The sequence below is a fragment of the Emydura macquarii genome, unplaced genomic scaffold (genome assembly GCF_026122565.2).
Source record: "Emydura macquarii macquarii isolate MOO-44397 ecotype Brisbane River unplaced genomic scaffold, CSIRO-AGI_Emac_v2 contig_2636, whole genome shotgun sequence".
Taxonomy (NCBI): domain Eukaryota; kingdom Metazoa; phylum Chordata; order Testudines; family Chelidae; genus Emydura; species Emydura macquarii.
Window position 1 is genome coordinate 23,963,795 of NW_027132773.1, and position 20,863 is coordinate 23,984,657.

The 20,863-nt window shown below is 45.2% G+C and overlaps 1 long non-coding RNA gene across 1 annotated transcript; it reads left to right on the forward strand.

Annotated features, from left to right (window-relative positions):
• Positions 1-4,039: 4,039 nt before the first annotated feature.
• Positions 4,040-13,631, forward strand: LOC137163879 (uncharacterized). The gene is made up of 3 exons (XR_010922865.1): positions 4,040-7,270; positions 7,424-7,516; positions 11,256-13,631. It is a non-coding gene; the product is annotated as an uncharacterized lncRNA (long non-coding RNA).
• Positions 13,632-20,863: the final 7,232 nt, after the last annotated feature.

The window sequence follows — 20,863 nt, forward strand, 5'->3', positions numbered from 1 at the left end:
AAAGCCATGGATGAGATTGTGAAGGGACTGAATGGAGTTCAGTGCTATTTGGATGACATCCTTGTTACAGGAAAGGACCAAAAGAATCATCTTCAGAATTTGAATGTTCTTCTTTGAGTGCTTGCTCATGTTGATTCTATTCTAGGTGTGTGCGTGCCTGCATGCACGGTTACCAGAAATGTTTTCCTCTTAGTAGTACCCGTAGGGCTGGCTCTGGCACCCCCTGGAGCCCTGTGCACATGCCGGCCCTATGCCCCCTCAGTTCTTTCTTTCCACCACTGATGGCTTATGAACCCCATTGTGCACTGGCAGGGCGACCCAGGCCGGCGCTGCGGCTGCCAGGATGTCAAAGGGGTTATCCAAGGTCTCTTTGAGCTCCTTCGCCTGTAGCCCCAGATTAGAGGCCACCCTCTTAAGGAGTTCCTGGTGGGCCCTAAAGTCGTCGAGTGGGACTGATGGGTCTGCCGCAGTCACTTCGTCCAGGGATGAGGAGGACGACTGCACTGGGACAGTGGGCTGCATTCTTTCCCGCTGGGTCACCGAAGTCGAGGTCCCTTCCAGTGGGTCTTAATCCTCATCTAACCCCGGGTCCCCGGCCCTTTCCGGCACTGCCAGGGCCACTGCTCTCTTTTCTGCCGACAGGACGGAATGAAGGCCTGCCACCATGGGGAACCCCCCATGGGTTCCAATATGGCTGTTGCGCAGGCCACTGCCCCTAGGGCCAACTTGACAGAGAGGGTCCTGCACCCTGATCCCAAGGTCTTAGGATAAGGTGGTGGCTGGGTCAGGCAGCAGATTTGTCATCCTCCGAGGAATAGGAGGTGCCAGCCAAGGACCGGGCTCCTTCCGCCTCTCTCCTACTGCCTTGTGGCGACTCATGCAGGCGTCTGGGGGACAGTAACTGGTGCCTCAACCCCTTTGATATACTACGGTCGGCGGCATGGCGGCTGGTGCAGGGCATCGAAGAACGTGGCCTCAAGGACCAGCGCCGTGAACGCACCGTGTGGTAGTGCAGAGACTCCCGCCGGGAGATCAAAGAGCGCCCCGGTGCCAGGGAACTGCGGTTGTGCTGGCTGCATGCAGGTGAACCCGGCACCAACAGTGACTGGCTTCAGCACCTGGTCATCACAGGGGAGACCTTCCGTGCTGGGGAAGTGGAAAGGCTACACTCTCGCGGGGACCTTGGCATTGGAGACTGGGTTCATTCCCTCCCTGAATCATGGAGACTGGTATGCCACCCTTGACCTGAAGGACGCATATATTCATATTGCAATTTTTCCTGGCCACAGGAGGTTTCTCTGATTTATTTGGGCCGTTCCCATTTCCAGTTTATGGCCCTCCAGTTTGGCCTTTCTTCCGCCCCACAGGTATTGACAAAGTGCATGGCGGTTGTAGTCGCACACCTCAGGCAACAAGGCGTGGAAATATACCTGTATCTGGATGACTGGCTAATCAAGGGCAGGTCCCGGTCCCAGGTCCAGGCCAGCCTCAATCTAGCGAGGGCCACCTATCAGCACCTAGGGCTGGTGTTGAACGAGCAGAAGTCCACACTAGGGCCAGTGAAGCAAATAATGTGCATTGTGGCCATTCTTGACTCAACACAGGCCAGGGCTTTGCTGCCGCAATTGCTGAAGCAATGTTGAGCCTTATCAGACACCTCCGTGCCTATCCCCTTATGATGGCCTAGGCCTGCTTTTAACTGATGGGTCACATGGAAGCCTGCACGTACATGGTACACTGCGCACGCCTAAGGCTCAGACCGCTCCAGTCCTGCCTGGCTTCAGTGTATGCCCCAAGGAGGCACTCTCTGGACAGAGTGGTTACTGTGCCCCCATAAGTCCTCTCGTCCCTAGACTGGTGGCTGGACCTCCAAGCGGTCATGTGGGGGATGCTTTCAAATTCCTGGTTCCCTCAGTCATGATGATAGCAGATGCCTCGGACTGGGGTGGGGGACACACATCAGCTCCAACCACAATACACAAAGGACCTGGTTGGAGGGGGAACGGGGGGCTGCACATAAACGTCAAGGAGCCCAGGGTGCTGCATTTGGCGTGTGGGGTGTTCCTCCCCCTCCTGAAGGGCAAGGTGGTTCAAGTTTTGATGGACAACGTGACCACAATGTATTAAATCAACAAGCAGGGTGGGTCCCGCTCCCCAGTCCTGTGCCCAGAGGCAGTGCACCTGTGGGAATTTGCCATACAACACAGTATTCATCTGGTGGCTTCCCACCTTCCTGGTATAAAGAAAGCCACAGTGGACTGCCTCAGCAGGTCCTTCTTACCCCTCCACAAATGGTCGCTCTTCCCGAAGGTGGTCGACATACTCTTCCAGAGGTGGGAGTCGCCACAAGTGGATCTCTTCACATCCAAGCTGAACAAGATGTGCCGTCAGTTCTGCTCCATTCACAGGCCGGATGAAGGGGCTCTATCCAATGCCTTTCTCCTCACATGGTTGGGAGCACTTATGTATGCCTTCCCGCCCATACCATTAAACCACAAGATTCTGTTGAAAATCAAGAGGGACAAGGCAGATATCATTCTTATAGCACCCGTCTGGCCAATGTAGCATTGGTTTATGACACTGCTGGAGCTGTCAGTTGCCCCTCCACTAGAGTTGCCTCGCTGGCACAATCTCCTCTCCCAGGACTGGGGTCAATTACTACATCTGGACCTGGAATCTCTGCACCTGATGGCATGGAATCTCCCTGGTTGAACCCAGAGGAACAAGCCTGTTTGTCTTAGGTGCAGCAGGTTCTAATGGGTAGCAGTAAACCTTCCATTAGAAAGTCATACCTAGCCAAGTGGACACGGTTCACCTGCTGGGCAGCGTCCCAGGGTGTCTCGGCCCAGCAAGCCTTGATCCAAATAATTTTAAACTACCTGTTACACCTTAAGCTGCAGGGCCTAGCTTTTGCCTCACTGAGGGTGCATCTGGCAGCTATTTCCACTTTTCACCCCCCGATCCATGGGAAGTCAGTGTTTTCCCATGATATGGCAATCAGGTTCATGAAGGGCATAGAGAGGCTCTACCCTCAGGTTATGGATCCACTTCCTCCCTGGGATCTAAATTTGGTGCTCACTAGGCACACAGCTGCCCCTTTCGAGCCCTTATCCACCTGTCCCTTGTTGTTGCTATCCTGGAACATGGCCTTTCTGGTAGCGAGAAAGGGTAGAAGGTCCAAGATTAGGGCGCTTACCTCAGAACTGCCATATGTGGTTTTCTATAAGGATAAGGTCTGGTTGCAGCCTCACTCAACTTTCTTGCTCAAAGTGGTGTCCCAATTTCATTTTAATCAGGATATTTTCCTACCTGTTTTCTTTCCAAATCCCCATGCCTCGGACAAGGAATGCTGTTGGCGTATGCTTGATGTATGGAGGACCCTAGAATTCTACATAGAGCGGATAAAATTGTTCCATAAGTCCAAATAACTCTTCGTGGCAGTGGCCAACAGGAGGAAAGGCTCACCTGTTTCAGCACAGAGAATCTCCTTAAGGATAACCTCCTGTATTAGGTTCTGCTACAAGCAGGCAAAGGTGCCTATCTCGGGGGTAGTTACAGCCCATTCTACCAGGGCGCAGGCTTTGGGGGCGGCATTTCTGGCTCAGGTGCCCATTCAGGACATATGCAAGGCTGCTACCTGGTCCTTGGTGCACATCTTCGCCTCCCATTATGCCATCGTTCAGCAAGCCAGAGATGACACCAGCTTCAGCAAAGCAGTGCTGCAGACAGCTCACCGATTAACTCCAATCCCACCTCCAAGGTATTGCTTGGAAGTCACCTAGAATGGAATCGACATGAGCAAGCACTCAAAGAAGAAAAGACGGTTACTTACCTTGTAACTGTTTTTCTTGGGTTTGTGTTGCTCATGTCCATTCCATTACCCACCCCCCGCTCCCCGTCAGAGTTGACGGCAAGAAGGAACTGAGGGGGCGTAGGCCCAGCAGCGCCTCATATACCACGGCATGTGCGCGGGGCTTCAGGGGTGCCAGAGCTGGCCCTACAGGTATTGTTAAGGGGAAAAAATTTCCAGTAACCGTGCAGGGGGGGGTGCACACACCTAGAATGGAATGGACATGAGTAACACATCTCAAAGAACAACAGTTACAAGGTAAGTAACCGTCTTTTGTCGTGCAATGTTTTGAAGACCATGGACTGATAGTACATATAGACAACTATGAGTTTTTCACATCTTCACTTGTAAACCTTGGATATGTAATTGATATCACAGGCTTAAGGAAATTGCCAGAGAAAGAGAAAGCAGTTCTTCAAGCCCTCCCACCAGAGAACATGGCATGGTTATGTTCATTCTTTAGGACTGCTTAACTATTATGTAAATTGCTGACTAATCTGGCAATAGTAACACTGATGCCCATGAGAGGTTTGCATGAAAATGAAGGGTAGACTATAGCTATTAGGTAACTTCACAATCATCATTGATGATTTTCTCAGTATCATATCACGGCATGTAGCATCACGCAGCCAGGCAACAAACTTACTTTTAGAACCACCACAGTTCCTGCCCTTTGTTTCTCTTTCTTTCCCATCCTCCTTTTTCTATTCTTCCTCTTCCCTGTCTGTGTGTGTCTTCTCATTTCTTCCCTTTGTGTTTCCTTCCTTGCAACTCCTAAGCCCCAGCAACCTTGGGCTTTATTCCTACTGCTAAAATGATCATTTATATACTTGTCTTAAAGTGTCATGTTATGCAGTAGAATATTCCAGTGAGATTAAAGGCAGATAGGAGAATTCACACCTCTTAGTTTCATTGTTTCACACCACCTTTTGATTAGGGGTATGGAAAAGTTTCCATATGAGGAGAGATTAATAAGACTGGGACTTTTCAACTTGGAAAAGAGACAACTAAGAGGGGGATTTGATAGAGGTCTATAAAATCATGACTGGTGTGGAGAAAGTAAATAAAGAAGTGTTATTTACTCCTTCTAATAATACAAAAACTAGGTGTCACCAAATTAAATTAATAGGCAGTAGGTTTAAAATTAACAAAAGGAAGTATTTCTTCACAAAATGCACATTTAACCGTTAGAACTCCTTTGCCAGAGGCTGTTGTGAAGGCCACGACTATAACAGGTTTCAAAAAAGAACTAGATAAGTTCATGGAGGTTAGGTCCATCAATGGCTATTAGCCAGGACAGGCTGGGATTGCTGTTTGCCAGAGGCTGGGAATGGCTGACAGGATAGATCACTAGATTACCTGTTCTATTCGTTCCCTCTGAAGCATCTGGCATTGGCCACTGTTGGAAGACAGGATACTGGGCTAGCTGGACCACTGTGACCCAGTATGGCCGTTCTTATGTTCTTCTATGAACTCTATATAAACTAGTCCTTCCATTCAAGAAAATGGTATCAGAAAAAATGGAACCAACCATAGTGATTCAGTCACTTGCTTCCCCTTTTCCCAGTCTTCATCTGCAGCTTTTTTTGGCTGCATTAATTGAGGCAGGAACTATGTCATTTTACATATTTGAAAGCACCAAGCATATTTTCTACACTATATGCATAAAAATAATAGTGATCACTGTTCAAAAATGATTTCTCTCTCTCCTCTTGCACTGAAAGGTCTTCTAAAGAATCCAGACTGACTATTTTACCAGGACAAATTGAGGCTAAAGCAAATAAAAGTTGTCACAGAATATGTCACACCCCTGAGCAACATAAGTGGTAGTGTAGACATGGCCTAAGATAAAGGGACAGAAAGAAACCACCAAAATGTTTCCTACAGCAGCATGGTTCAAGGGAGCCGTGGCATTACCCAGTATGGACTATGTCTTAACCTTTGCTTCTCAATGCTAAGCTAAGAACTTCCTTATGCTGCTCACCAGTTGACTAATAAATCAACTGGGTTTCGAAAAGTCTGCCTGGTGTCACTGCAAATATTCCCTGAGGTGCATTGATCCCTGAAGCAGGGATAGTCTCTGAAGAGGCAACTAGCTCAGTTGGACTCACTGGGCAGACCTCATGGACTGAAACAGGAGTGCTGGAGCCAAAGGCTCAGCCTCAGAGGCACCGAGGCCACTTGCCCTACTCTTGTGGAAGAGTAGAGCTCTGTGGGGGTCTGGCACTCTAAAAGCGTGCCTTCCTACAACTGAGTAAGAGTAAGTGAATCAAAACTGTTGAATAAATGTTTTAAGATGTATGTCGGGGGGTGGCGGAACAGACGGCATTCTCCCTTTGAAATACCCACAGAAATCTCACTAGCCTTAATGTAAGCTGTGCACATAAATCAGGGAAAGAATAGTGCGGCAGACAACTGAGTCTTACAGTTATCTTAATATGTTATAATAAAGCATACACAACCTGTATCCATTAATAAGTGGTTTTATAAAGTAGAGTTTAGTGACATGTATAAACCATTCATTTTGCTTTCATAGTTGATACATAATTGATATTTTCACCTGAAACCCCTGAATATGATACAGCCTCAAGGAAATTTATTCTGTCTTGTCAGCACTGCATCGTGAACTTCCATAGCCTATTCCATGGTACACAACTCCCATTGATGTCAATATGAGTGCTACTTATGGGACGAGGACAATGCAACAGAGAGGAGAATTTTGCCCTTACATTGTACATCTATTTGTAGTTAGGTCCCTATATATTACAACTTCATCAACAAGTGTTGTTAGATATTTTTCTATTCATGTATAAAAGCAAAAACACATAGCTTTTTAATCACTTAAGAGGTAGTGAGAATAGGAAACAATAGGTGTATTGAATAAATAGTACAGATGTAGTGCTGCTATTGCTACAGAAAATAGAGCACTTTCTTGGTTTGAAATGCAAACTATGGGTTGCTCTAGACTGTGCTGCGGGAAACTCTGGCCTCTAGCTGTCCCCAGGGTCAGGGAACCATAACTGACTTCCTTGTAGCTTTCCCACTTCTGAAGAATACAGTACAAGATTAGTCCATGTACTTTTTTTGTAATTATATAATGATTTAATAAATACTGGCTCTCAGCTGAATTTGCAAATGATCAGATTTTTCCAAGCATCACGATGAGTATGTCATGCTTGCCTTAGTCACAGGTATTAGATATCCCATGGCACTTATTAGGAAAAAAGGAGTTAACTATAGTGTCCTCTTCACGCTATGTTTCTGATAATTACATTCTGTATACCTAAAATATTGCTTCTTGCATTTTCAGTGGGATACAGACTGTATTCTGCACTTCCTCTCCTAAACTGTTGTGCAGTGTCGCTGTGCAGTTTCAAAACAGCTGCTATGTGTCATCCTAAGGGTGTCTGTACTTCAGCAGTGAGTGAAATGATTTCTATATATAGCTTATAAATCTACTGGTAATGCCTGTAAGGCATGTTGAGAGCCCTCCTGAGGGATAAAAGGAGCTATATGAATATAAGATCATCCTCATAATCATGTACACTGTTTTATCTTTCTTTTGCACTGTAGTAACTGATACTGAGGAAGTGTATGGTCAGCAGAGATGTGGAGAAGTACTTGCTTTGAGCAGAAGCCAGATGGAAATAGCTTGTGCTATCAAAGGTAACAGGCTCATCTCCCATTACAGGACATGACTCTTATTTTACTAACACAGAGGGATAAGGAGATGTTGACTGTATGGGAAGAATAGGAGAGTGGAGAAGAAACCTTTGTACACTTAACTTTTGTTTGCTTATATTGGGCTCCCTATTTTAGAGTAGAGTAGAAGCACAAGGGTTGGTTTATTTTATTAACACAAGGCCTGCTCTTCAGTCATGAACAGACAATATTGAAAGACTCCTGTATCCTGTGACTCAGGATTTGCACCAGGCAATGAGCTTTGCTTCTCTGAACCAAGGTGAGCTGGTTCTTGGTTCACTTCAAACTTCCCATGATCCCATCTGTCTTCTCCAAACCAACTTTTCCTCCCAGTGGCCCATCACTGGGCAGAGTGCTCCTCCCAGCCTTCCCAGACAAGACAGATTCTCAAATTCTTCTTGCCAGCTTCCCCAAAGAACTGACTCATCTTTCTATCACTCATCAGTCCTTGTCTTCTTGCCAAGAGATGCAGCCCAATTGACCCCTGCCATTCAGCTGGCTGGCCTCATGCACCACTTTCTGCTACTGTGTGAGTCAATGCTGCACCATTTCCCCTCTGACTGCAGAGCCCAGATCTCCACCAGGCTGTCTTTGCCCCATAGAATCATTCTGTAATGGGAAAGCGCACCTAGAATTTTTCATGAGACCTTCTCATTTCGGTCAAAGCAGTCTGGTCCCTATTATATCTCTTTTGGAAAATAACTGGTGAATGTTCCTTGCTCTGGGACACCACCAACATCCACTACCATTTAAAACTGTTGGGTTTGGAGACAAGTATGATACCCAACACTAAGTTTCAGTGAGAAAACCATTTGAATGGTAATGCTATCCTGCAGAAGTGTGGACTCACCAGTGGAGCACCTCCTGATGGCTGGGCATGGCCTAACAGTTCCATTCTGTGCAGTGCCCCCGATGACAGCTGCTCCAGTTCCACATTAATTAGTCTCTTCCCTTGACTCAGCCCTGTGGCATGGGCCGTGTGTAAATCCACTGCTTCTGGGGTTACAGAAAATCCAACATAACAAGAACTCTGATGTCATTACATCAAGATTGTTGGCTCTGACCCTGGGCCCTGTGATCGTCGCGTCTTTCTCTCAGGATTTGGTCATCTCTTATCTCCTTCTCTCCGGGGCAGTTTCCTGCTACCTTCCTCAATGGCTGGCAGCAGGGGCATCGTTTCAGAAAAATGTGGGGTGGGGAGGACAACAAAATTGTGTCAACGTATAGAATATATCATATTATATTATATCCTGCATAGCTGGAGGGGGTGGTGGCAAAAAACAGATCATATAGACATATGAGAAGTCTGGGGAGTGCAACTTTCCCCCTAGCCCCATAACAAATGATACCTTTGGCTGGCTGGGGAATCCAGGCCCTCCCTTTCCTCTGTGCTTCTTCTGATGTGAGCCTCTTAATAGGCCCCACCACAGCCTCTCCAAGCTTGCCTTTCTTGCAGGGCTGGGATTCACAGGGCTATCCTGTAGACATCCCCAAAAAAATCCCAGCATAAAAGTGTAAACTTAAACCCCTTTTTGCCCTCTTGATCTTTTATCCCTCTCTTGATCCTTGACTGAACATCTCCCAAGGCTCTTTCCATGCTGTGAGCCCAGGGAGAGACTGCAGAGTTCCTTTTCTCTCCCTTGCAGCCCCAATCTGCTACAGCTACAAACTTCCTCTCTTTTTTCTAAGTCCCAGCTCCTCACCTAACTGGGATTCATCAGTAATGGGGCTGGCCCACAATCCAGGTGCAGCCAGGTATCTTAATAGAGCTCTCCAGTTCCAGTTAATAGAATCATAGAAGATTAAGGTTGGGAGGGACCTCAGGAGGTCATCTAGTCCAACCCCCTGCTCAAAGGAGGACTAACCCCAACTAAACCATCCCAGCCAGGGCTTTGTCAAGCCTCACCTTAAAAACCTCTAAGGATGAAGAATCTACCACCTCCCTAGGTAACCCATTCCAGTGCTTCACCATCCTCCTAGTGAAAATGTTTTTCCCAATATCCAACCTAGGCCTCCCTCACTGCAACTTGAGACCATTGCTCCTGTTTCTGTCATCTGCCACCACTGAGAACAGCCTAGCTCCATCCAATTTGAAACGTCCCTTTGGGAGGTTGAAGGCTGCTATCAAAAATCCCCCCTCAGTCGTCTCTTCTGTAGACTAAACAAACCTAATTCCCTCAGCCTCTCCTCATAATTCATGTGCTCCAGCCCCCTAATCATTTGCGTTGCCCTCCACTGGACTCTCTTCAAGTTGTCCACATCCTTTCTGTAGTGGGGGGCCCAAACACTCCAGATGTGGCCTTACCAATGTCTACTAGAGGGGAATAATCACTTCCCTAGATCTGCTGGCAGTGCTCCTACTAATGCAGCCCAATATGCTGTTAGCCTTCTTGGCAATAAGGGCACACTGTTGAGTCATATCCAGCTTCTTGTCCACTGTAATCCCCCGGTCCTTTTCTGAAGAACTGCTGCCTAGTCAGTCGGACCCCAGTCTGTAGCAGTGCATGGGATTCTTCCGTCCTAAGTGCAGGACTCTGCACTTGTCCTTGTTGAACCTCATCAGATTTCTTTTGGCCCAATCCTCCAATTTGTTTAAGTCACTCAGTATCCTATCCCTGCCCTCCACCATATCTAACCCTTTTCATGCAAGTGTAGGGTAGGCACCCCATCACATCCTATTTTGTTTAAGAAATAAGCACCATGATTTGATTAGGTTTGGGATTACATTTGAGCTAGGATTAAGATAAATTTAGAGTTTTGGCTGTAAATTAGATTCACCGTTAAAGGTAATCTTAAAGTAATATGATAGAGTTAAGACAAAAGAAGGGCTTAGGCTAAGCTAGCATTTGCCATTAAGATTAGTGTCAGGGTTACTGCGGTGGTTAGGGTTTATGGTTAAGATTAGGGTGATGGCTAGGGTTAGTTTGTCAGTATTCTGCCTTTCATATTTATAGGTACTAAATTTCACTAATGTAAGACTTGTAAAAGCCATCAGATAATAGTTGTATTGTGACTAATTTGCACATAGATTTCTTAAGACTTAGGCTAAACCTTTGTTTTTGTGGGTGCTGTTTTCAAACACAATCCAAACAATAATAGCCCCTTATGTGAGATTTTTTGGTGAAAGCTACTTTCTGTTAGAGATGGGCCTGAGCTACCAGGCTGTGATCTGGTTCTAGATCTGGAACCTACCCCTTCCAATTTGAGGTATTCAGATCAAAGGTTTTGGTTCAGACTTTCACACAGATGGAAATCAATTGTGAAATCCAGATTCTAATTCTCGTTTGCAAGGGAAGGAAGGTTTTGGCTCAGGCTCATCTCTAAACTTTCATCTCTTGGTCTTTCCTCAGCATGGATGGAAGGGAAAGAGCTTTCTCTCCCATGTGACTTCGTGTTTACAAAATCACCAGGGCAGATGATCTGAACAATGAAATCATCTGGCATAGAGAAAAGCAGCTGAAAAGTTATATCTTCACATGCCTTCAACACATGCTTTATGCAGTTTGCTTTGCTGATACCACTGTTAAATGTAGGTGATGACACATAGCTTCCAAGGACAGTTCAGTGTGCAGTTTTCAACAGTTGTGTTGGTCTCTAGGGTAAAGCAGATGCAACTTGTCCTATCAATCTGTCTTACAGCCGTATTTAAATGTCAGGCAGGATTGACTTTTTTCTCTCTTATTTTTGACCTTTCTCTTTAAAGAAAGGCCTCTGAAGTGAAGATTTCGGCTGAACTACTTTGAGAAGGTTTATGCACTTCTGAACGCAACGGTATGCGACTGCTCACAGCAAGAACAAATATACTACCGCTTGCACACCCCCGATGGTGCACAGTACTTACCATCAGTGGATCAGTCAGATTGGATTATGCATTCAAACTGGACTTGTAGGTGTAGCACCTACTGAGAGACTTTATAAAGCTGGAGAAAAAAGTCCAGGGATCATGCCGTGGAAAATGGGGGAGGGTTCAGGGGACATGCAGTGTGCATGACAGAAGACACGGGGAAGTGGAGAAGAGAGAGAAAGGAAATTATAGGGAGAGGGAAGGGAATTGAGGATGGCAAGTTGAGGGGAGAATAAAGGCCTAGATGAAGAAAGAGGGAAAGAAGACAAAAAAAGTAGAGTAAGAAGAAAAACAACCCAGCGGGAAGAGGCGAGAGACAAAGGGGACAGCCAGATGTCCTTTTTATTTGCATATATTTATATTGTGAGTGAGGCGAGCTACAAGAATGTGTGTGAGCAGGCAAGACACTGTCAAAAACCAGGAAGGTTTAGGAGAAGGAGCAGAACGCTGGCAGAAGAGAGCCCTGAAGGTACAAAGACAGGGGGAGGGAAAACTGTGCCTGAAGAGGGCAAAGGACCTTTCCCAGGCCTGGAAGCCTAAGGGAAGAGACCCTGCCAGAAGGGAAAGATTGAACTGGACATTTGGTTTGGGCACTACTACGCCCAGTGGGGCTCTCAGGAGGTCAAGAGCCTTCCCTGGCAAGGAGGCCAGGAAGGGCCTGTCTGAGCAGGGTATGGACATTAAGTCAAGGGGCACAGGGGAAGTAATCCAGAGAATCCAGCAGCTTTCCTGAAGCATGTGAGGCTGCTACTTGTAGGGTCCCCTGGGTTGGGGCCCAGAGTCGAGGGTGGGACCAGGACCCCCACCCCTACCAACCATTTTCTGGAAGGGCAAGAGCCCCAGCAAAGAGGCAAGGGCCTGTGAGAACCAGAGACAGGACCGGGAGCCAGGAGAAGCAGCCATATTAGAGAGGCTGTATTACCCTCCCCCACCACTAGAGGGTGGAAGAACATTAAAAGGTGAAGCAGTTCCCTGACCTACCGCTAGAAGGAAGCGCTGGACCCACCGAGGTAGAGGAACAGCTTTGTCACAATTGTTTTAAACGTGCACTGTGGTAATTAAGTAGTGTGCCTGAAGTATGGGATTCCAATTCAGCTGTTTCCTTTACAATCTAAAATACGTCTAGCAGGCTTCCCTCCTAATCTGTGATGGAAATAAATGACATCTCAAGACCAGGCCATTGCACATACTTTGAGAAAGGGTTGGTCAACATTTTGGTCATTTGTGCAATATTTTCTCCCCACTGACCAAAATGGAAGTGGAATTTTGCAGTGCATAGACCCGTGCACAGATGTGAATTTCTCCCTTTGGGCATTGCCCATGTGCTTTCAAACAATGGGGCCAAAATGCCCAAACTTTGGAAACTTTTTGGAAACCTTACAAAATTTCAAACTGTTACTTGAACCAGTTAATTGGTGGGGATGAAATGGAGAGGGAAGGGTGTCTGGAAGGACCTCTTCATCCAAGAACTTGGAAAACAGTTCATAAGAAAGAAAAAAAGATTTTAAAAAATCTGCTCTTTATATTAGTTGCCAATGAGAGGCTTAGGCTCCATGTAACTACTACTACCAGCTATAGAAAGGTCTTAACTATGGAAAAGTGCACACATGAAAAGAAACTTGTATGCAAAGTATCTTCAAATGTGGGAGTGAATCCTGCATTTATAAAAATGGTTGGTATTTTATGGTAATAATTCCTAACCTACTCTGCATCCTGCATGAAATAAACATGCATGTTAGTTACTGGCTGGGCAAGAGGCTCTAAGTGGCTTATAAGCAGTGGTTAAAAAAAGTGGGTAAATTAATGTAAACTAAACTCCACTACTGGCCAAATGAGAAGTGGGTGAATGCAGTTTACCCTTGACTGCCCTCCAGCTTGTAAGGAAAGATATGCAGTCCCTTTGTGTATGGCATGTTTTGCAAGGTTTTATCGGCACTGGTTTTAGATGGGTATATTACTGAAGCCAGACTAAGTAATATGGTTCCTCCTAGATAACTGCCAATACAACCTTTAAAATCACTCACCACCACTGTGTGTGTTCTTTATTATTGGAGGGGCTGGGGACACCACCTACTACTAAGGTTGCCTGCCACTTCCCATTATATGAGCCTCTTTTTAGTTGCTTATAACTTTGCCAAACTTCAACTGATGGGGCTAAAATTTGCCATGCTGGGTGTCTGCCTAAGACTGACTTGTTCTGGGGGAAATTTCAGCCAAAACAGCCATTTCCAAGAATGAAGGTAGAGGAAAATACATTACTTTCCCTGAATTAAAAAATTCTGCCAACATTTTCTTAGAATTTCCCATTCCTCATGATTTAGAACATGGACTTGAAATTTGGGGGGAGAGGGTGGGACAGTGTCAGGGTACCAGCTGCAGCAGGGTCAGTCTCCTAGTAACATACTGGGCATAGCTGACCCTAGCAGGGGCTGCCTGCTTGACTGCACATACTGATCGGTGGAGGGGCAGAGCTAAGTTACCACTTGACCCAGTAGCTGCTAGAGCTTGCTGGCTGCTCAATAAGTTCCATGCTGCAGCTGTGTTTGATCCCACTTCCTGTTCCTGCCCCTGCCCAGCCTACTCTTCTGCTCACTTCCTGCCCATGCCTCCAGCTCACCTTCTCGCTGTGGCATTTGACTTCTCATCCCTGACTCTGACTATTAGCTCTACTCTCAGCTGTGCCTCTGGGTGTCCCATGGCCCTGATTCTGGACTCTGACTTGGCTTGGCACGGCACAGACCTCCAGGCCTCGTCACCTCCATGGCTCTGACCATTAGGCACTACTGTCCATGTCCTAAACATGCTCCTGTTTGGGGATTTGAGTCAGAGATGTGACTTTTGCTATCCCCATAGAAATATGCCCAAACCTGGCCAAATTATAAGTCTTTGAAAAATGGCAGTTTGCATATGCTCAGTGGACATGTCTCAGATTTTAGCAGCTGAATTTCCTGAAGATTTTAGCCACCTCAGGCATGCGGCTGAGCAGAAATTTTCCTGCAGCTGTAGCTCTGGGTTGCTGCAGGCTGTGCTGGGACAGGATCCGTGTACCTGAACTGAGATCAGGGCCCCAGTCTCTCCTGTGCTTTCAGTACTCCCACTTCTGGGCGTAGCAACATGGAGGAGCAGGAAACTGCCTGATCTAAATTCAGGGGACACAAGAGTGAGACCTATGGGAGGGATGTAAATTGGGACAAGGAGCTTGGGGAGGGAGGAGAACTTGGCTGATGGGGGTGGGGAGAGGGAAACTGGGAGTTGGGGGTGAGTGGGACAGGCTGGACTTGGAATCAGTGGGGGTGAGGCAAGAAGGGGAGGGGAGACAGATCTCACAGGGACCCAAAATGTGGGGGGAGAACTGGGACTGTCTCATAAAAAAAGACTAGGACAAGGAGCTGGTGGAGGGGTTCTCAGATTCTATAGAAGTCTGGGGAGGGAGATTGGCACTGGGAACCAGTGGGGATGGGGCACATATGGGTGGTGACTGGAGGCTGGGGTGGAGGAGAGAAGAGGGTTAGAGGAGGAGCTAGGAGAAGGGGATAGGGGCCAAGAAGCTGGGAGGGAACTAGGAATGGTTGGGGAAGTAGTATGGGAGTGCCTGGGATTTGGGAGGGCTGAGATTAGAACTTGATGGACAAGCAGACTGGAACGGGGATGAGAAGCTGACAATTGGCGACTGGCTACATGAGGAGACAAACTGGAATGAAGAGCCAGGGCCAAGGAAAATACAGGACTGAGATAGACTGGAGTGTAGGGGCAGAAGGGGTTATGTTTAGGGGGGAATGGGCAGAAGAGTCTGTGCCCCCTAAAGCAAACTCTCATCCAGAATCTGGAATGGACCCAACCATTCCCCTGGAATCTCACCATTCCTCTGCTGTCGGCAAATATCTGTGAAACCCACTGGCAAAGTGTCTCCCTCATGCCCCTCTAGTGTTGGTCCTCATAGAGGATGGCAACCTACTACTGCTGTCAGTTATGCCATTCTCTCAAGTGGCAGAGGTCTGTGAGGTAGTATCAAAGGGTCCAACCCTGCTGATGGTCCATGTGGGTGTCAACATGATGCTACATAATGCAATTTCAGTTTGTTTGTTTAAAAACCTAGAAAATTACACACAAACACAATGTTAAAAGTACATTATTAAAACTGCAAAGTCAAACACTCAAAAACCTCTGTAACCTTAATTTAGCTCCCTTGTGTGTATGCATTGTAACAAAGTCTATAATTACATGATCACATACTTCTTTTTACCCAGGACCCCTGTCTCATTCAGTGTACAGGTTAGACTTCCTTTGGGGATGTATTAGAGTTGTTCATGAGGGTGTGAAGGTGTAAAGAGTTACAAAGAAATCTCACTAAACTGGGTAATAAAATGGCAGGTGAAATTCAATGCTGAGAAGTGCAAAGTAATGCACATTGGAAAAAATAATCACAACTATACATACAAAATGACTGAGTCTAAATTAGCAGTTACCACTCAAGAAAGAGCTTGGCATCATCATGGATATTTCTCTGAAAACATCTGCTCAACATGCAACAGCAGAAGAAAAGGCTAACAGAATGTTAGGAACTGTTAGGAAAGGGATAAATAATAAAACAGAAAATATAATGCCACTATATATATATATATATATATATATATATATATATATATATCCATGATATGCCCATACCTTGAATACCAAGTATAGTTTTAGTCACTCCATCTCAAAAAAGTATATTAGAATTGGAAAAGGTGCAGAGAAGGGCAAAGAAAATGATTAGTGGTATGGAACAGTTTCCATATGAGGAGAGATTAAAAAGACTGGGACTGACCATCTTAGAAAAGAGATGACTGAGGGGGGGATATGATAGAGGTCTATAAAATCATAAATGGTGTGGAGGAAGTGATTAAAGAAGTCTTATTTACCCCCTTGACATAAAACAAACCAGAGGGTCATCTGATGAAATTAATAGGCAGCAAGTTTAAAACAAAGGAAAGGAAGTACTTCTTTACACAACACACAGTCAACCTGTGGAACTCATTGCCGTGAGATGCTGTGAAGGCCAAAAGTATAAATGAGTTAAAAAAATAATTAAATAATTTCATGGAGAATAGGTCCATCAATGGCTATTAGCTTAGATGGTCAAGGATGCAATCCCATGCTCTGACCGTCCTAAACCTCTCAAACATCTGACACTAGCAACGGTCAGAGACAGGATACTGGGCAAGATGGACCATTGTTCTGATCCAGTATGGCTATTCTTATGTTTTTATGTGAATGAGGCAGGGGATTGCAAGAAGAGCGATAATGTTCTCAAGGTTAAAGCAGTTGAGTGTTGCCCTGGAGAACTGGATTCCATCTCTACCTCTTCCACAGAGTCCCTATGGGATGCTAGTCAAGTCACTTCAACCAAACTTTTCACAGGCGGTCACTAATTGTGTGTTCCTCATTTCTGGCACCTGACTTCAGACCCAGGTATCTGATTTGCAGAAGCACTGAACGCTCACACCTGCCACTGAATTCAATGGGAGCTGTGCTTTGACTGTATGAGTCTGTCTTATCCATAAACAGCTACTAATTTTTTAAAACAATTTACCAGAAAAGTATTTCCTCCTTCTCCCCCCAATTGTGGTGCTGCCTCTGCCCTGGTCCACAAACTACTCAGAGGCCCTTGTGCTGATTAAACACCTTGTGCAGTTTATTTACATATTGGATTGCCCACCACCTTCATAATATATACAGCCCTGGCCTAGAAATCCCAGAGAGTTGGGGACAGGGGAACTCTGGTAACAGGTAGAAAAGACCAAGCTCCTCAATTCCTTCCACTGCCTCTTTGTAGGCTCTGCCTAATGGCTTAATTAGCCTTTCAGCTCTGCCCCACCCACAAATTAGGCACAGCCTGTTTAATCAGCTCCATTCTGCCTTGCTTGATTGGAGCTGCTGTGAACAGAGTGCTGACTCAGGCCTTCCACTTTGTCACAATCTTTGGGGGGTCAGGGCGAGGAGTGAGTTGTGAGAAATATTTCCATTCAGGTTTTGTACTGTTGGCAGTTCCTATTTTATTTACATCTTGGTGTGTCTTTCTCTCTTGTCAATTAGACAGGGCAGGGACTGTTTCTTACTATGTGTTTGTACAGTGCCCAGAACAGTGGGGCTCCAATTTTGATTATTAAGCTCTTTTTAGAAGCTATTACAACACAAAATAATAAACTATATCGCTAGCCAGACTTTGGTCTCCACTGTGGCTCCAATATGCCGTACACACTGTGTGTGGGGTCCCCAACAGGCCAGAGGAGAATTTCTCCACTACAGCAGCTGCATAAGGCCAATGTTTACTAACCTATGGTGACCTTCCTCACAGCCCCCCAGTATAGGGGGCATGCTGAAATCAGGACAGTGTGTTATAGGTATGAGGGGCTGTAGCACTTAAACCCATAAATAGGGCCCTACCAAATTCATGGTGGTCCATTTTGGTCAATTTCACTGTCATAGGGTTTTTTAAAATGGTAAATGTCACAATTTCAGATATTTAAATCTGAAATGTCATGGTGGTGTAATTGTGGGAGTTCCAACCCAAAAAGGAATTGTGGGGAGGAGGGGTGTTGCAAGATTATTGTAGGGGGGTCAGTATTGCCACCCTGACTTCTGCGCTGCTGCTTGTGGCAGCGTTGCCTTCAGAGCTGGGTGGCTGGAGAGTGGTGGCTGCTGGCCAGATGCCCACCCCCACACACAGCCAGCCCAAGGCCCTTTAAACCTCCAAGCACTGGGTCCAGAGCTGGGGAGGGGCAGGGCTGGGGGTGCTCTTGCCAGGGGCTCCCATGTGTGCCAGGCTCCAGCTGCTAAGCCCAGGTGGGACTGGGGAGGAATAGTACATCCTTTTCCCCCTCACAGGCCATTCCCAAAGCTGGGTCAGACCCACCTCTGGGAACCTACCCCAGCTGCAGGAAGCTCTGCCTCCACTGCTGTGTTCCCCCTCGAATGCTAGAGCCTGGTGCATGGTAGGAGCCCTCGGCTGTGGGACTCCCAGCCCTGCCCCCCCCTACAGTAGCTAGATTTCACAGGGGAGAGCAGATTTCACAGGAGAGACCAGATTTCATGGTCTGTGACACGTTTTTCATGGCCGTGAATTTGGTAGGATCCTACCCATATGCGAAAGGAGCTGCTTAAAGACATCTTGGACCTCCATTCCTCTCAGCCTGTGCCTTCTGTGCTGTACCTTTCAGGAGAACTAACCAAATAAGAGCTGGTCAAAAACTGGAATAGTCATCCCACAAGATAGTCCAAGAGTTTGAAATTTTCTGTGAAATAAGATGTTCCAGAAAATGTTCTTTGAAACTTATCAAAATGTTTTGTTTTGACTTTATTATTTCAGTAATATAATACATATTATTATTATTTATTTATTATTATTTATTATTATTATTATGGAAAAAAAGTTTTGATAATTTCCTGTTGAAAATGTTGACAAAATCAATACATTTCCATGCAGTGTTTCGATTTAGTCAAATCTGTATTTTCCGACAGAAAATTTGTCCATCAGAAATTTTTGACCAGCTGTACCCAAAATGTTTGTTGTAAAAAGTCTGTGTATTATACATTGTGTTGCTAGTTCACAAACTCAAGTGGTAGCAAGTAAGTCACCATTTTAATATACTGAAGCAATAAACTGGGAATTCTGACAGACATAGTGAGCAGCGATTGCATGTCATCCATTCTAACATCAAAGCCATAACTCCGCAACACAAAAGTTAAAAGAAGAAAGAGTACATATTATTTCTTTCACTTTTTCATACATTTCAAATGTTTCATTTATACTAATCACAGATTGTCATCTTAACAGAAGGAAAATGATCACAACTTCCATTGTTCCAAAGTATCGTCTGGACTCATTTTGTTTTCGTCATAGTAGCCCAATATGCAATGATTTCCATAACAAACCAGAAACAGTATATCCTTTTTGTTTTCAGGTTATGGTAAGATTTAGCCAGTGTAAGCAATCTGAACACACATGTCATTTGATTACATGCCAATCCAAGTGCATTACTTTAGTCAGCTTGCTTTGCTAACTACTTCAAACTTTTACATTAATACTTTATGCATTGATTTATTTTGTATTTCCCAGCTTTGATCCCTCTTCTATAGGATACTAACTTGTATGAAGATTAAGATGAAAAAAGTGAAATAATTAAAAAAATTAAAATCATAAGAAGAATGTTAGATTTTGTTTACCAAATCTATATATGAACAGCATGTGGCTACATCTCTACTGCCCAGTGCCACTGAAGAATCAATCCGCATATAATTGAAAAATAACCTGATGAACATCATAGACTTCAGTCTTAGACATCATTCTAAAAAGAACCAAACAAACAGTAATGGTACTGACCAAAACCAGTGGTCCCAAATGGTCTCCTCTTCCACTTCCACTTCTGCTAAAACAACTTTTCTCCTGGTTATGGACAAGGGCACAGGCTGTGAAGAAGACTACACAGTGCTGGGTTAAATGTCTGAGAACAGCAGCACTGGTTTAAACGTTCAGTACCTTTCACTTGTAATAGAAAAAAAAGTGATATACCATGTATTATTTGAGTAATACCATATGATCGTGTATTTAAAGCCCATGTTGCAGTGCCTACACATGAAGGGGCAGAGCGAAGGTTGAATGTTCAGCTTTCACTTTATTTTCTTACAGTTGGGTGCCTAAGTGTGCAAAAGTAATATCACATTGGCATGTTTTTTTTCTTAATTTATGACTGTGATATTGTACCATCTCTTTAGGATTAAGAAAAGGACGGCATAACAGGAGTTAAGGGGTACTTACCCGCTGGAAGAGAAGAAGATGCAGCAAGTAGCAGCCAGTTGCAAAATGGCCATTATAGATTTACAGCTGCTTTGTTCTGCCAAAATTAAAGCTGTGATAATGTTATATTGTGGGCTTTAGGGTCCAGTTCTACACTAAGGCCCTGTGAAATCCTATTAACATGAGTGGCCTACTGTAATCTTCAATTTTAAATCAGTCATATTAACTTCAAATAAACTTGTCATTTTAATTCTCCCTCAGATCATTTTTCAAAATTGAAATCAATAAATAGCCTCATTGTACGGTCAGTTAGGAGCTATGCACGACATCACCGAAGTGGTGCTTTCTGTAAACTCTGGAATGCTGACCTGCTCAGCTTCACATTACATTTCTGCTGATTACAAAGTCTTCACAAAGACTTTGGCCTGCTCACATTATAGGTCCCCTGAATAACCATGGAAATGAGTGGAACGTCCCTCGACAGCTGTGAAGTTGTTTCATTCCCTACCCCCACTAGCAACGCAGAATTAAAGTGCATTTTCACTGTTTCTTTTCCATTGTTGCCTGAATACAAAGTCACTATAATTATGCTTGTTGTTTTATTTCCTGCCATTCCCCTCTCCCCTGCTAAGTACGTAGGCTAACACACTCTCTTGCTCTCAGCCTACACTAAATATGGTAATGGTCAGTG